Below are 15,027 nucleotides of genomic sequence, written 5' to 3'. Positions count from 1 at the left end.
AGTTTTTTTAACAAAAATCATTCTTTGCCTGTTCTTAACGTTCGAATATTTACATGTTAATAATGTTCCAATATCTAAATGTTTTCTATAACGTTCCAATATCTATTGTTCTCAATCTTCCATTATCTGCCCGTTCTTATTGTTCCAATATCTACTGTTCTTAATGTTCCATTATCTGCCTGTTCTTATTGTTCCAATATCTACTGTTCTTAATGTTCTAATATCTACTATTATTAATGTTTCAATATCTACTGTTCTTAATGTTCCAATGTCTACTGTTCTTAAAGTTTCAATATCTACTGTTCTTAACTTTCCAATATCTATTGTTCTTAATGTTTCAATATCTACTGTTATTAATGTTTCAATACCTACTGTTCTTAATGTTCCATTATCTGCCCGTTCTTATTGTTCCATTATCTGCTCGTTCTTATTGTTCCAGTATCTACTGTTTTTAATGTTCCATTATCTGCCTGTTCTTATTGTTCCAATATCTACTGTTCTTAATGTTCCAATATCTACTCTTATTAATGTTTCAGTATCTACTGTTCTTAATGTTCCAATATCTATTGTTCTTAATGTTCCAATATCTACTGTTCTTAATGTTTCAATATCTACTGTTACTAATGTTCCAATATCTACTGTTCTTAATGTTCCAATATCTACTGTTATTAATGTTCCAATATCTACTGTTATTAATGTTTTAGTATCTACTGTTCTTAATGTTCCAATATTTATTGTTCTTAATGTTTCAATATCTACTGTTCTTAATGTTTCAATATCTACGGTTACTAATGTTCCAATATCTACTCTTATTAATGTTTCAGTATCTACTGTTCTTAATGTTCCAATATTCACTGTTATTAATGTTTCAATATCTACTGTTATTAATGTTCCAATATCTATTGTTCTTAATGTTTCAATATCTACTGTTCTTAATGTTTCAATATCTACTGTTCTTAATGTTTCAATATCTACTGTTACTAATGTTCCAACATCTACTGTTCTTAATGTTTCAATACCTACTGTTCTTAATGTTTCAATACCTACTGTTCTTAATGTTCCAATATCTACTGTTCTTAATGTTCCAATACCTACGGTTCTTAATGTTCCAATATGTACTGTTATTAATGTTTCAATATCTGCCCGTTCTTATTGTTCCAGTATCTACTGTTCTTAATGTTCCATTATCTGCCTGTTCTTATTGTTCCAATATCTACTGTTCTTAATGTTCCATTATCTGCCTGTTCTTATTGTTCCAATATCTACTGTTTTTAATGTTCCAGTATCTACTGCTATTAATGTTCCAATATCTACCTGTTATTAATGTTCCAATATCTACTGTTTTTAATATTCCAAAATCTACTGTTCTTAATGTTACAATATTCACTGTTATTAATGTTCCAATATCTACTTTTTTAATATTCCAAAATCTACTGTTCTTAATGTTCCAATATCTATTGTTTTTAATGTTTCAATATCTACTGTTCTTAATGTTCCAATATCTACTGTTTTTAATGTTTCAATATCTACTGTTCTTAATGTTCCAATATCTACTGTTATTAATGTTTCGATACCTACTGTTCTTAATGTTCCAATATCTACTGTTCTTAATGTTCCATTATCTGCCCGTTCTTATTGTTCCTGTATCTACTGTTCTTAATGTTCCATTATCTGCCCGTTCTTATTGTTCCTGTATCTACTGTTCTTAATGTTCCATTATCTGCCTGTTCTTATTGTTCCAATATCTACTGTTCTTAATGTTCCATTATCTGCCTGTTCTTATTGTTCCAATATCTACTGTTTTTAATGTTCCAATATCTACTGTTCTTAATGTTTCAATATCTACTGTTACTAATGTTCCAATATCTACTGTTCTTAATGTTCCAATATCTACTGTTCTTAATGTTCCGATACCTACTGTTCTTAATGTTCCGATACCTACTGTTCTTAATGTTCCAATATCTACTGTTCTTAATGTTCCAATATCTACTGTTCTTAATGTTCCATTATCTGCCCGTTCTTATTGTTCCAGTATCTACTGTTCTTAATGTTCCATTATCTGCCCGTTCTTATTGTTCCAATATCTACTGTTCTTAATGTTCCATTATCTGCCTGTTCTTATTGTTCCAATATCTACTGTTTTTAATGTTCCAGTATCTACTGCTATTAATGTTCCAATATCTACCTGTTCTTAATGTTCCAATATCTACCTGTTCTTAATGTTCCAATATTCACTGTTATTAATGTTCCAGTATCTACTGTTTGTAATATTCCAAAATGTACTGTTCTTAATGTTCCAATATCTACTGTTTTTAATGTTTCAATATCTACTGTTCTTAATGTTCCAATATTCACTGTTATTAATGTTCCAATATCTACTGTTTTTAATATTCCAAAATCTACTGTTCTTAATGTTCCAATATCTACTGTTTTTAATGTTTCAATATCTACTGTTCTTAATGTTCCAATATCTACTGTTTTTAATGTTTCAATATCTACTCTTCTTAATGTTCCAATATCTACTGTTATTAATGTTTCAATATTTACTGTTATTAATGTTCCAATATCTATTGTTTTTAATGTTTCAATATCTACTGTTACTAATGTTTCAATATCTACTGTTCTTAATGTTTCAATACCTACTGTTCTTAAGGTTTCAACACTTACTGTTCTTAAGGTTTCAATACCTACTGTTCTTAATGTTCCAATACCTACTGTTCTTAATGTTCCAATATCTACTGTTCTTAATGTTTCAATATCTACTGTTATTAATGTTTCGATACCTACTGTTTTTAATGTTCCAATATCTACTGTTCTTAATGTTCCATTATCTGCCCGTTCTTATTGTTCCAGTATCTACTGTTCTTAATGTTCCATTATCTGCCCGTTCTTATTGTTCCAGTATCTACTGTTCTTAATGTTCCATTATCTGCCTCTTCTTATTGTTCCAATATCTACTGTTCTTAATGTTCCATTATCTGCCTGTTCTTATTGTTCCAATATCTACTGTTTGTAATGTTCCAGTATCTACTGCTATTAATGTTCCAATATCAACCTGTTCTTAATGTTCCAATATTCACTGTTATTAATGTTTCAATATCTACTGTTATTAATGTTCCAATATCTATTGTTCTTAATGTTTCAATATCTACTGTTCTTAATGTTTCAATATCTACTGTTCTTAATGTTTCAATATCTACTGTTACTAATGTTCCATTATCTACTGTTCTTAATGTTTCAATACCTACTGTTCTTAATGTTTCAATACCTACTGTTCTTAATGTTCCAATATCTACTGTTCTTAATGTTTCAATATCTACTGTTCTTAATGTTTCAATATCTACTGTTACTAATGTTCCAATATCTACTGTTCTTAATGTTTCAATACCTACTGTTCTTAATGTTTCAATACCTACTGTTCTTAATGTTCCAATATCTACTGTTCTTAATGTTCCAATACCTACGGTTCGTAATGTTCCAATATGTACTGTTATTAATGTTTCAATATCTACCTGTTCTTATTGTTTCAATATCTACTGTTATTAATGTTCTAATATCTTCCTGTTCTTAATGTTCCAATATCTACTGTTATTAATGTTCCAATATCTACTGTTCTTAATGTTCCAATATCTACTGTTCTTAATGTTCCAATATCTACTGTTATTAATGTTCCAGTGTCTACTGTTATTAATGTTCCAATATCTACTGTTATTAATGTCTCAATATATACTGTTCTTAATGTTTCAATATCTATTGTTCTTAATGTTCCAATATCTTCCTGTTCTTAACGATCCATTATCTGCCTATTTTAAACTTGTTTTAAAGTTAAACTATTTTCAACGTTCTACAGTATGCCTGTTCTGTAGGTTACTTTGTGTATTTCTTCTTAACGTTCCATTTTGTTCTGATACGCAATGTTCCATTTCTTGCTCATTCTTGATGGCACATTATATGACTATTCTTAGTTTCCTGTCATATGAGTTTTCTTAATGTTCATATTGTAGCTATTGTTAATGCACCTCACTTTGTTATAAGTTTCATTATCTGTTCATTATTAACGTTTCATTTTGTGCCCCTTCTTAACATTTCATTATCTGCCTATTTTTATGAATGAATTGAGAACTACCCCAAATTTCAAGAATAAACACATTTTCAGTATTATGTTATTCTAACATTAACTACTTGTTTGCTTTTAGGTTATTGAGCGTAGGTTTTTATATTTATCAGAGATATTATAAAAAGCAAAGTTTAAATGCGATGCACTTTTTAAAAGTCTGATTTTTTGATATGTGGGTTTTATAAAATAAATGTAAACTTTTCGGCATAGCACAGTTTTAACAAAGTAGTAATGTCGCCGACATTGATCCAATCCACCTACTGCTGCAATATTATTATTATTATAACCAGACTAGCTCCTTCCTGAATCGTTTTGTTAAGCTTCGTTTACTGTTCCACATTTTATGTTTTCTCAAGTATATCCCACAAGCCACGCAAGGCACACACTTGAAAATAACAGAGTGACTATACCCTGGTTGTAGATTAATAGCAGAATGGAAGGGAAAACGAGGCTAGAAGAGGAAGTGGTAGAACAGTCACGAAACTCGTCACTGGGTGCATCAGCTATTGGAAACCCTTTTAGATCTTTGGGGCTCTCGCAGCGGGTCTCCCTGGGCATGCTCACTACCACGCTTCCGTTACGTTTCATCCACTCTCGAAACCAGGCGATATTGCAATCACAAAGAAATGGGTTATCTGGAAGAAACATCATGTTCGATATATTAGTAAGTCTTATTTCTCCCATTCACCCATGAAGAATATTCATACTACGATTTCTGATATATAAACGAACGATCATTTTAGGTCTAATTATCCTCCACCCTCTTTAACTTGTAAAAATTTTACCAATCCAATATGGTTTATATAATCTAATACCTAGGCCTCCTTTTACTTATAGCCAAACATCCTCTAGTAGCTAATATTGATAAATTTTCAGTATAGGTTTCATTTCTTCACGTAATATTTACAGTTTTGTAAAAACATTACAAATTTAATCGTTTTTTTTTCTAGTGAAGGGCACTCTCACACACAAACAAAACGTTACTCATCGGTCTTTCAGGAAATACATACAGTGTTCAATCAAACGGAAAATTGTCAGAGAAACTTTAAGGGTGAGTGCTACACCCTTCATTTTATAAGCAAAAACGAGTTAATATTTTATCTCTAAAGACAGTCTAGAATCAAATATTATCCACGAATAGCAGATCTCGTGACTTGAAACAAACAAAAGCGAATATTTCTTTCTCTCTCTCTTTTCTTTTGCTCTGTATGTTCAAGATTTCTTTTACAACGACCACAACTAGCGTGTCGTTAGATTACAACGAAATTATAAATTTGTATTAACAAAAATTGAAATTACTATTACATCGATTTTGGACTTCACACGATATCCTTGATAACACCTTAATAAGAAATTTCCACATAAGAGGATTTAAATAAAAAAAATGTTATAATTAAGTAAAGATACTAGGACGAAAGTTCGGGCATTATGTTAAGACAAAGTATAACAAAAACTTTGATAATGAAACACATGTATTTTGTTATAATGTAGAATTGTTTAAATGTTATAATTAGGTAGAGATATTTGGACGAAAGTTCGGGCATTATGCTTAGACAAAGTATAAGAAAAACTTTGATAATGAAAGACACGTATTTTGTTATGATGTAAAATTGTCTAAATGTAATAATTAAAGGGAAACTTGGATTCATGTCAAAGATATGTTTAGCGTGGAAAACAACTACAAATTTACAACATAGAATGGTGTAGAAAAACAATGCTAATGTTTCCATAGAGTACAGATAGAACAATTCTAATTTTTCCCTAGATTACAGAAAGAACAATTCTAATGTTTCTGTACAGTACAGATAGAACAATTCTTATGTTTCCATACAGTACAGAAAAAACAATTATAATGTTTCCATAGAGTACAGATAGAATAATTCTAATGTTTCTGTACAATGCAGAAAAAAAACAAATCTAATCCATACAGTAGAGAGAGGACAATTCTAATATTTCCATACAGTACAGATAGAACAATTCTAATGTTTTCATACAGTACGGATAGAACAATTCTAATGTTTCCTTACAGTACAGGAAAAACAATTCCAATGTTTACAGCACAGAAAAAACAACTCTAATGTTTACAGTACAGAAAAAAAACAATTCTAATGCTTTGACACATCACAGATAGAACAACTGTAAAGTTACGATATAATACAGTGTAGACGAACTGTGACTGAAACTTACTGTGCACGTCCAAAATCTCCAGATATTGGAAGATATGTTCAAAGGTATTCTTATGAAGAGTAGCCAATCTGTTCGACTGTAGGTAGAGCCACCGTAGGGAATTTTTTATCGGAAAGAATGCACCATTTTCGATTTCTGAAATTCTAGATGGGTATAAAGGTTTGAAGTTAAGAAAAATCTGTTAAATCAATATCAAGAGAATTGTAATTCAATATACTGTGTTATACTAAACGTAATTTACAGTATCGTGGTAAAGTTTAGAATGCACATACCGTCTGATTCGTTTAGTAACGCTACTAATGGCGCTTCCAAATAGAGCCTTTTTCAATCTATCGACTGTTATTGAGTTAGAAATGTTGAGAAACTTTACGAGTTAAAATCAACAGATCATAAAATGATACGATTTTGAGATCGACTAAAATTAACAGATAAAGTTCTTTGAAGTTAAAGGATAGCGCTATAGTGGTAGCGGTTGAATATAGTGGATAAAAAAACTCACTTTTCCAAAAGTCGTTTACTATTTAGTGGTCGGATGACTATTTGTAAAACCATGGCATTTCTTCCTGACATGATGAATATCTAAAGATCGAGTGAACTAATCCGTCAAAAAGTGTTAGCTGTGATTTACAGTAAAACGTTTATTTTATTGAAGTTTATGCATTATAGTAACAGTATTACAGACATTTCAATTAGTTTATCGGTTTTGTTATAGTAACAGTATTACAGACATTTCAATTAGTTTATCGGTTTTGTTATAGTAACAGTATTACAGACATTTCAATTAGTTTATCGGTTTTGTTATAGTAACAGTATTACAGACATTTCAATTAGTTTATCGGTTTTGTTATAGTAACAGTATTATAGACATTTCAATTAGTTTATCGGTTTCGTTATAAAAACAATATTATAGATATTCCAATTAGTTTATCGGTTTCGTTATAAAAACAATATTACAGACATTCTAATTAGTTTATGAGTTTCGTTATAGTAACAGTATTACATATATTTCAGTTAATTTATCAGTGTTACAGACATTTAAATTAGTTTATTGGTTTCTTTATAGTAACAGTATTTATTAATTTCGTTATAGTGAAAATATTACATATATTTTATTAGGTTGTCCATAAATAAATGTCGGAATTTTCACGATGGCATTTAGAAGCTGAATGTTGAGTAGCTTATCGTTGGTTTAATCCAACGTTTGTCGCTTACAAGGTGTCTTAATTGTCTGCCGTTTCAACGCTACTCAGAGTAAGTTTCACAACCCCCAAGGCAGCATGGACAAGAAGGACTTTCGTCTGATTTTTCTCTACGACTTCGAACTTGGACGAAAAGCTACCGAAACTACACGGAACATCAACCAGGCATTCGATCATGGATGGATCTGTTACTGAATGTACAGTTCAGCGTTGGTTCCAAAAGTTTCGACATGGAGACGAAAATTTGAAGACCACGAAGGTCGTGGAAGGAAGCCATCCTTAGGTAAAAACACATTAAGGGAAGCAGTTGAGACAGACCCTCACAAAACAGTACGTGAGCTTGCAGAAAAGATAAGCACAAGCAAATCAAGCATTGCCAACCACTTCAGTGCAATTGGAAAGACGAAAAGTTGGATAAGTGGGTTCCGCAGGGGGTGACTGAAGATCAACAAAATCGGCGTTATGAGACCTGTCAAGGATGACGCTCCAAAAATTGAAAGAATTGGGAGTCAAGGTTCTGCCTCATCCACCTTATTCCGCAGATCTTTCCATTACATATTTTCATTTTCTCAAGCACTTTGATAACTTTTTGAACAATAAACGCTTTAAAAGCTAGGTAGATGCAGAAGAAGCTTTCAGGGAGTTCACTGATCATAGAAACTCTTATTCCTACAGCAGGTGAATAAACAGCATCGTTACACGTTGGTAAAAGTGTGTTGAAGCAAATGGTGCTTACTTTGGTTACAGCATGTTTTACAACACTGGTTTATACTTTTCCAAATTTTGTAATTCAAAAACGACATTTATTTCTGAACAACCTAATTATTAGTTTATTGGTTTCGTTATAATGACTATATTACAGATATTTAAATTAGTTTATTGGTTTCATTATAGTAACAGTGTTCAGTATATTTCAACGGTTTTACAATTTTCTTTCTAATAAAGGTAATTACAGGTATTCAATTTATTTAACAACTTTGTTTTGCTAACAGCAAAATATTTTAATTAATGTAACAGTTTCGTTGTACCAATTATCTCAGAAACACTGTGTAAAGTTTAACTTCATTCTACTAACAAGTCGAAAACATTAAATGTGTATTCTATAATGTAATATGTTAAAATATTACAAACACAACTACTTAGACATGTTAACAGTGCTACAGATGTTTCAGTTAGTTTAGCAGCTTTTTACGCTAACAGCAATACAATCTTTTAAAAATTTCATGTTCGTTATAGAAATATAATCTATTTTAATTTGTATCTGGTTCATTATACTAACAATAACACAGTCGTTTTAACTAAATTAACAATCTCATTACATTTCCATTAATACGATTATTTTAATCACTTTAATATCCTCATTATATTAACATTAACACTGTTATTTTAATTAATTTAATAAGCTCATTATATTAAAATTAACACTGTTATTTTAATTAATTTAATTAACCTCATTATTGCAACATTAACACTGTTATTTAATTTAATTTAATAACTCCATTATATCCACAGTAATAAGATATGTTTTACAGTCTACTAAATTGATTCAAGAAGTTCATAAATGTTTTAATTAATTAGGTTTAATGATAAGAATATGTGATTAACACAATTAAAGCATTATTAAAAATTGGTTTGCACGTTTATACAGAGGTAGCAAGTTCCGTGTTAACAGATGTAGAAATGTGCACATCAATGCTGGTGAAACAAAATATACATTATATCTTTAAATATAAACTGGTTTTTATCAATAAAAAAAAAACTTACTGGTTATCTTGGAGATATATATACTTCAGGCGAGTTCCGTAAGGCCAGAAAGCGTCCTCTGTTATCCGAGAAATATTATTTCCACGCAGATCCATCTGTCGAAGGAGAGAGAGGTTTTGGAAAGCAATAACTGGGATGATGTCCACGTTATTTCTCCCCAGTTTCAACCATTCAAGTGTATCTACAAAAGGACACACAAATTTTCAAAGAAAAGAGAATAGTGTCGTTCATCGTAGCTAAAATAGGCAGGAACAAAGAATATTGGTGAATGCATTACCTACTTCCATTTTTCCTGATAAAAACCGAGCACTTTTGGAAACCGTTTTGGTTTTTTTCCTTGAATCCTGAAAAAAGCTAGGGTTTTATGTTTTTCGTGTGATGAGAAAAGGGTGAATACTGAAGCGACCTGTTAACATGAAATTATAAACATCACTGGCTGTGTACATTATTTGTTAGGACTTTTAAATCTTAGTAAATGAACTTGATTTCCAGAATTTTCCAGAAGGAGGAAGAAAAGTAAAAGAAATTAAAATAATATTTAATTTTTAACAAAATAAAATTGTTCGAATTTCTAATGTATATTAAAAGTATCAAAAGGCGTTAAAAATGTAGAGAAGAAATAGTAAACATTGAACTGAAACAATATTTTACTCAGAAGAAGATTATAGTCCATTTTGTTTTAAACATTGAAAATAAAACTCTCAACAAACATAACTCATTCATATTGGTCATCACTAATTGGTTTACACACAAAAATTATTTGTCATTGATTGCTTTATATAGAAAACTTACTCGTCATTGATTGGTCTTCACAGACAATTCACTTTTCATTAAATGGTTTCAACAAAAATCTTACTCGTTATTGGTTGGTTTTTATAGAAATGTAATCATTATTTGGTGGATTTTAACAAAATATTTGCTAAATATTGGTTCACCTTCAGAGAACTGTGAAACTTATTCATATTTTGTTATTGTGATTGACTAGTTTTCACGGAAAACTCGTCTATTATTGACTAATTAGTTTGCACACAAAATTACTTCTAATTGGTCGAAAAGCGGAAACGTTATATACATACTAATTATCGTTTTCATTATAATGATTGTTAGTCATTCACTGCATTTCCGTAAAGGGGCCCTAATAACACACGTTAGAGCCTCAGCTGAACATATACCATGAATTTTTGTATTTTATTTGTATTTTTTGTAAGCAAAGCAAAGTGATTAAGTCTCTCTACTGCTGTCTCTAATGTTGAACTATTGACCATAGGGAAGACCACCAGTTGGTAACACTCACTATCCACGCTAAGTGACTGTTTTGGTTTGTTTTGAATTTCGAGCAAAGCTACTCGAGGGCTGTCTGCGCTAGCCGTTCCTAATTTAGCAGTGTAAGACTAGACGAAAGGCAGCTAGTCATCACCACCCACAGCCAACTCTTGGGCTACTCTTTTACCAACGAATAGTGGGATTGAGCGTCACATTTAAGTTGTGGGAAATATTTTGTGGTATCGTACAGATTCGAGACCGAATACAGTCCACGTTACAGACACAGTTTCACATGTGCAAAAGAAATGTGATGGCTCATTTGAGTGTTTTGAAACTAAGCACAAAGCTAGACAATGGGCTATCTGTACTCTACCTACCACGGGTATCGAAACCCGGTTTCTAGCGGAGTGTGTCCGCAGACATTCCGTTGTGCCACTGGGGGGGAAACTGTGGTGGTAGCATTTGCGGTGAGAAATGAAACTTATTGCTTTAAAACGCTGTAACGGATTTGTCCTTATACGTTTATTATAATACCTAGGCTTCTTTCTGTATATATTTTTCTTTTTTGAATGAGAGGTATGTTGTTGATTATGTATTGCGCAAGTCTAGTCTGTTCTCGAAATTTGTAGAACATTCGTAAGTGTAAAATCAACAATACTTTTTTGACGAAAGTGCACGAGAATATTATCGAAAGTTCTACAAACTCGCATGATTCTTACAAAAAAGCGGTTAGCTGAAGGAAGTAGAATATTATTGTACAGCTGCAGTCAATGTACTATACATCTAGGAAGCTATAATAGTGATTAACGTCTATCAATCGGAAAACTACAGAATTTAACCAGGAACGTAAAAGATTTCGAACATTATAAACCGTTCAATTTTAGTGAATTGCTTCGGACCTTATTGTTTGTACGAGGAAATTAAGTATTTTTGTTGAAAGAAGTCATCTTGTAACCGGTGTGAGACTAACCAAGCTAGCTAACAATATAAACTCAGAATTAATTTGTCGTTGTGGATCTGAAACGTCGATAAAATATTCAGTTCTAGACGGGATATACGACTCAGTATTATCTGTAAGTTTGTAAAACTCTTGTATATAAATCATTATTTGTAATAACTATCAGTAATAACCATAATTTTAAATTGTATTGTTTTTATGTTTGCATATTAAAATATATTTGTGTTAAAAAAGGAAATTGTATGTACCAGTGTTGTTGGTAAATAACATAAATTTAACATATATAAACATTTAATTAACAAGTAGGATCCATTTAGAATTTCCGGATACTTGAAATAGAAATACGTAAATATATGTAACATAATAAATCGGAGATTTGTCCGAAATAAAATAACAATAGGTAACAACACACAGTTTTAAACAAGCTATTGTAATGTTTTGTTATAGTGTGGTAATAACTAGATTACTGTTTTATATAGTATGGGTAAGAATATTCACTTTTAATAAACTAGTGTACTGTATTTTTACAGTATGGATAAGAATACACAGTTTTTAACAAACTAGTGTACTTATTCTTATATGGGTAAAAATACACAGTTTTTAATAAACTAGTGTATTGTATTCTTACAGTACATTGACATATACTCTACGTAATGCAGTTAGGAGCCATTTATTCATTTTGGGGGGTTTTTAGTCTTGCAACAAATCAATATTTAATTATTCTTGCCTCATTTTTTCTTTTTTTTGTTTCCTTTTTCAGTATAGTCAACGATGTTAAATTCGTTCGTGCGGAAACCAATCAGACATTAGGTTAACCAATGTGGTCATTGCAAGAAATCGTACCTCGAATTTTAGCGTTCTAGGTCCGTAAATTTATTGCTGTTCCATCGAGAGACCAAGTTGATTGAAATACGCCCCTCCCCCAAAAGGTATATTTGTCTGAGATCGAATAGAGAAAATGCAAAAAAGCAGCGTCTAAAAGGGGAGTATTTAAGAGGTAAGTTTGTAAGTTTGTAAAAGCGGCCACCAGGCGTTTTATCACCTTCTCAGTTAATTTTATCTGTTAACATATTAACATTCTTATATAAATAATTCTAAATCAGTACGAGATAACTCTCTGAGTCTAGCCACGGGGCATTTTAAAGGGAACCATTAGTGTGGCTTTGTAAATAGAAACGCACTGTGACAGTATTGAAACACAATGTTTCATTGTACGATATGAGTTACGCGTGGACTCTCTTTGTTTATTACTAAGCACAAATTATACAATGGGGTGTCTGAGATCTATGTAACACCTGATATTTTTAATGTTGTAAGAACTCAGACAAGCTGCTGAACTTCGTAGAGGGCAAGACATAACTAGTCTTCAGTCAGTGTTAGTAAATGTCGAACATGGTTTTGATTTTATCGGTTTTCTTATTATTTTGATTTGTTTTTAGCGATTGTTTAAAACAGCCGTTATTCTTTCTTTGTATAAAAAATTTCAAGAAATAATGAATAATTTATAAAGTTTAAACTTTTATGGGTAAAAATTTCTTATTACACTTTAATCGGATGTAGTACGTGGGATGTTGGACAAAATTCACGAACCACATCTGGATATATTAGATTAGAGCTAGGGAGTACTGGGAAAACACAAGAACTGTATTTCTAGGAGCAGTAGAAAATAGTTTAATATATTATTAAATTAACACACTAAGATAGAGAATTTATTGTCATATAAATACCCCCAATAAACAAATACATCATCGAAGTAACGCCTGTATTGTTGAGTGTTTTTTTTCATTACTTGTTGAAAATAATTCGAAGTCCATGCCGTGTAGCGATAACGAATTAATTTATTTGTTAAATAATGTTTGCTACAGGCTATGTTTATTCTCTATGGAACGTCGAAGTTCAAACAAACAAAAACGTTTCGCCACAAACTGAAACAACTGTAGACCCTAATACTGTTTAATAAACATTTCTTTGATTGATATAATATGCTGACAAACCTGCTGATTAGCTTACAGAATCATGATTAACTTTACTTAACTATATGTATTTATGTTGAACTGTCACTTCTACCAAGTAGAAGTTACTAGATTCTAGAAATACATTTATAAATGTTTTAGATCTTAACATCATAAATATATCATTATTCTTTATTTTATGTTTGTTGAAAACAAAATTGCCCAATGGGTTGTTTGTGCTATGCCAACAACTTTTTAAAAATCTGGAGTTTAGCGTTATAAGTCGTCACATCTCTCTCTCTCTGGTGTTTTGGTATATGTTTATACCCAGGAGGGTCAGGTACAGTCGTCACATTTAGCACTGTTTGTTTGTGTTTTGAATTTCGTGTCCCTAGTTTAGTAGTATAATACTAGAAGGAAGGCAGCTAATCATCACCACTCACCGCCAACTATTAGCCAACTATTTTACTAACGAATAGTGGGATTGACTGTCACATTATACTGCCTCCACGGCTGAAAGTGCGAGCGTGTTTGGTGTAACGGCGAACCCGCGATTCTAACATTACGTGTCGAGCGCCTTTACCAACTGGCCATGCCGGGCCCATTTAGCACAAAGCCAATGGGGAAAGGGGCAAATATATTACTAAACTAACACACTAAAGATGACAAATATGTAAGAAATTAAAAGGTACCATGGATGTAGTTCTTCCTCATGAAACTAAACACGTTACGTACAACGTATTGAATACAGAGAACGGTCTTTTATTCCATTTAACGTACATCAGCAAAATCTCACTTTGCTTTGAACCGTAAAAGCTTTATAAATTATTTGTGCTGAAAATAAAATACAGAGATGATGGCGCTTTAGAATAATAACGTTTCAGTTTTCCAAGATAAACTGTTTTGAATTTATAGCGTAAAAATCGCAATCTTGACCACATTCAATACTTTGGAAGAGGTAAAGGAATCACTAATCAATGTAAAGCACTCACGACACAGACATTCACTCATCATTTTTATTTCATAAACACTAAGGTTCGATGCAAATAAGGTAAATACGTTAAGAATAGTAGATCTTCGAAACCCACGTGTATACAGACAAAAACAAAAAGTAAAACGAAAGATGATGGTCGAAGAGAAACTAAAACAAGTAAGATTCCTGTGTTGAAAATTTCGAAACAGAGAGAAAACATGATATATTGAAACTGCTATAATGGTCAGTTAGTTGTCGGAGAACGAATCGCAGGTTATTGGTGTAATAAAAGCACGCATATCTACGTCACTGAAGAACCTACAGTAACACGAAGAATTGCACTTGTTTTAGTGATTTGTTTGACTCAGAATGTACAGGCATGGTATATGTATTTAATTAAGTGCTAAGCTCTGTCAGTCTGAAAGTGTAAACTCACTTCACTAATTTACAATGTGTCCAATTAATTTAGCTTGGCTTGCAAACGTTTTCGCTTGTGAGGAAATTGGACGAGGAACTTAGGAATAACCAAAAGGCTCAGCCGTCTCGGTATATACCAGTCAACTGATCATCTAGGTAAACCAAATAATTGCTATCGATATATAATCTTGAAAACT

The 15,027-nt window shown here is 31.5% G+C and overlaps 1 pseudogene across 1 annotated transcript in view; it reads right to left on the bottom strand.

Annotated features, from left to right (window-relative positions):
- Nucleotides 1–4,468: 4,468 nt before the first annotated feature.
- Nucleotides 4,469–15,027, bottom strand: part of LOC143257661 (uncharacterized) — a 100,717-nt pseudogene continuing 90,158 nt past the window's right edge. Inside the window, exons 3-5 of the transcript XR_013031977.1 lie at nucleotides 9,268–9,448; nucleotides 6,305–6,447; nucleotides 4,469–4,752 (exon numbers count right to left, since the gene is read on the bottom strand). The product of XR_013031977.1 is annotated as an uncharacterized LOC143257661 (transcript). The remainder of the gene's footprint in view (nucleotides 4,753–6,304; nucleotides 6,448–9,267; nucleotides 9,449–15,027) is intronic.

This window comes from Tachypleus tridentatus, chromosome 7 (genome assembly GCF_004210375.1).
Source record: "Tachypleus tridentatus isolate NWPU-2018 chromosome 7, ASM421037v1, whole genome shotgun sequence".
In the NCBI taxonomy this organism is placed as follows: domain Eukaryota; kingdom Metazoa; phylum Arthropoda; class Merostomata; order Xiphosura; family Limulidae; genus Tachypleus; species Tachypleus tridentatus.
This window is presented reverse-complemented; position numbering and strand designations above follow the sequence as displayed.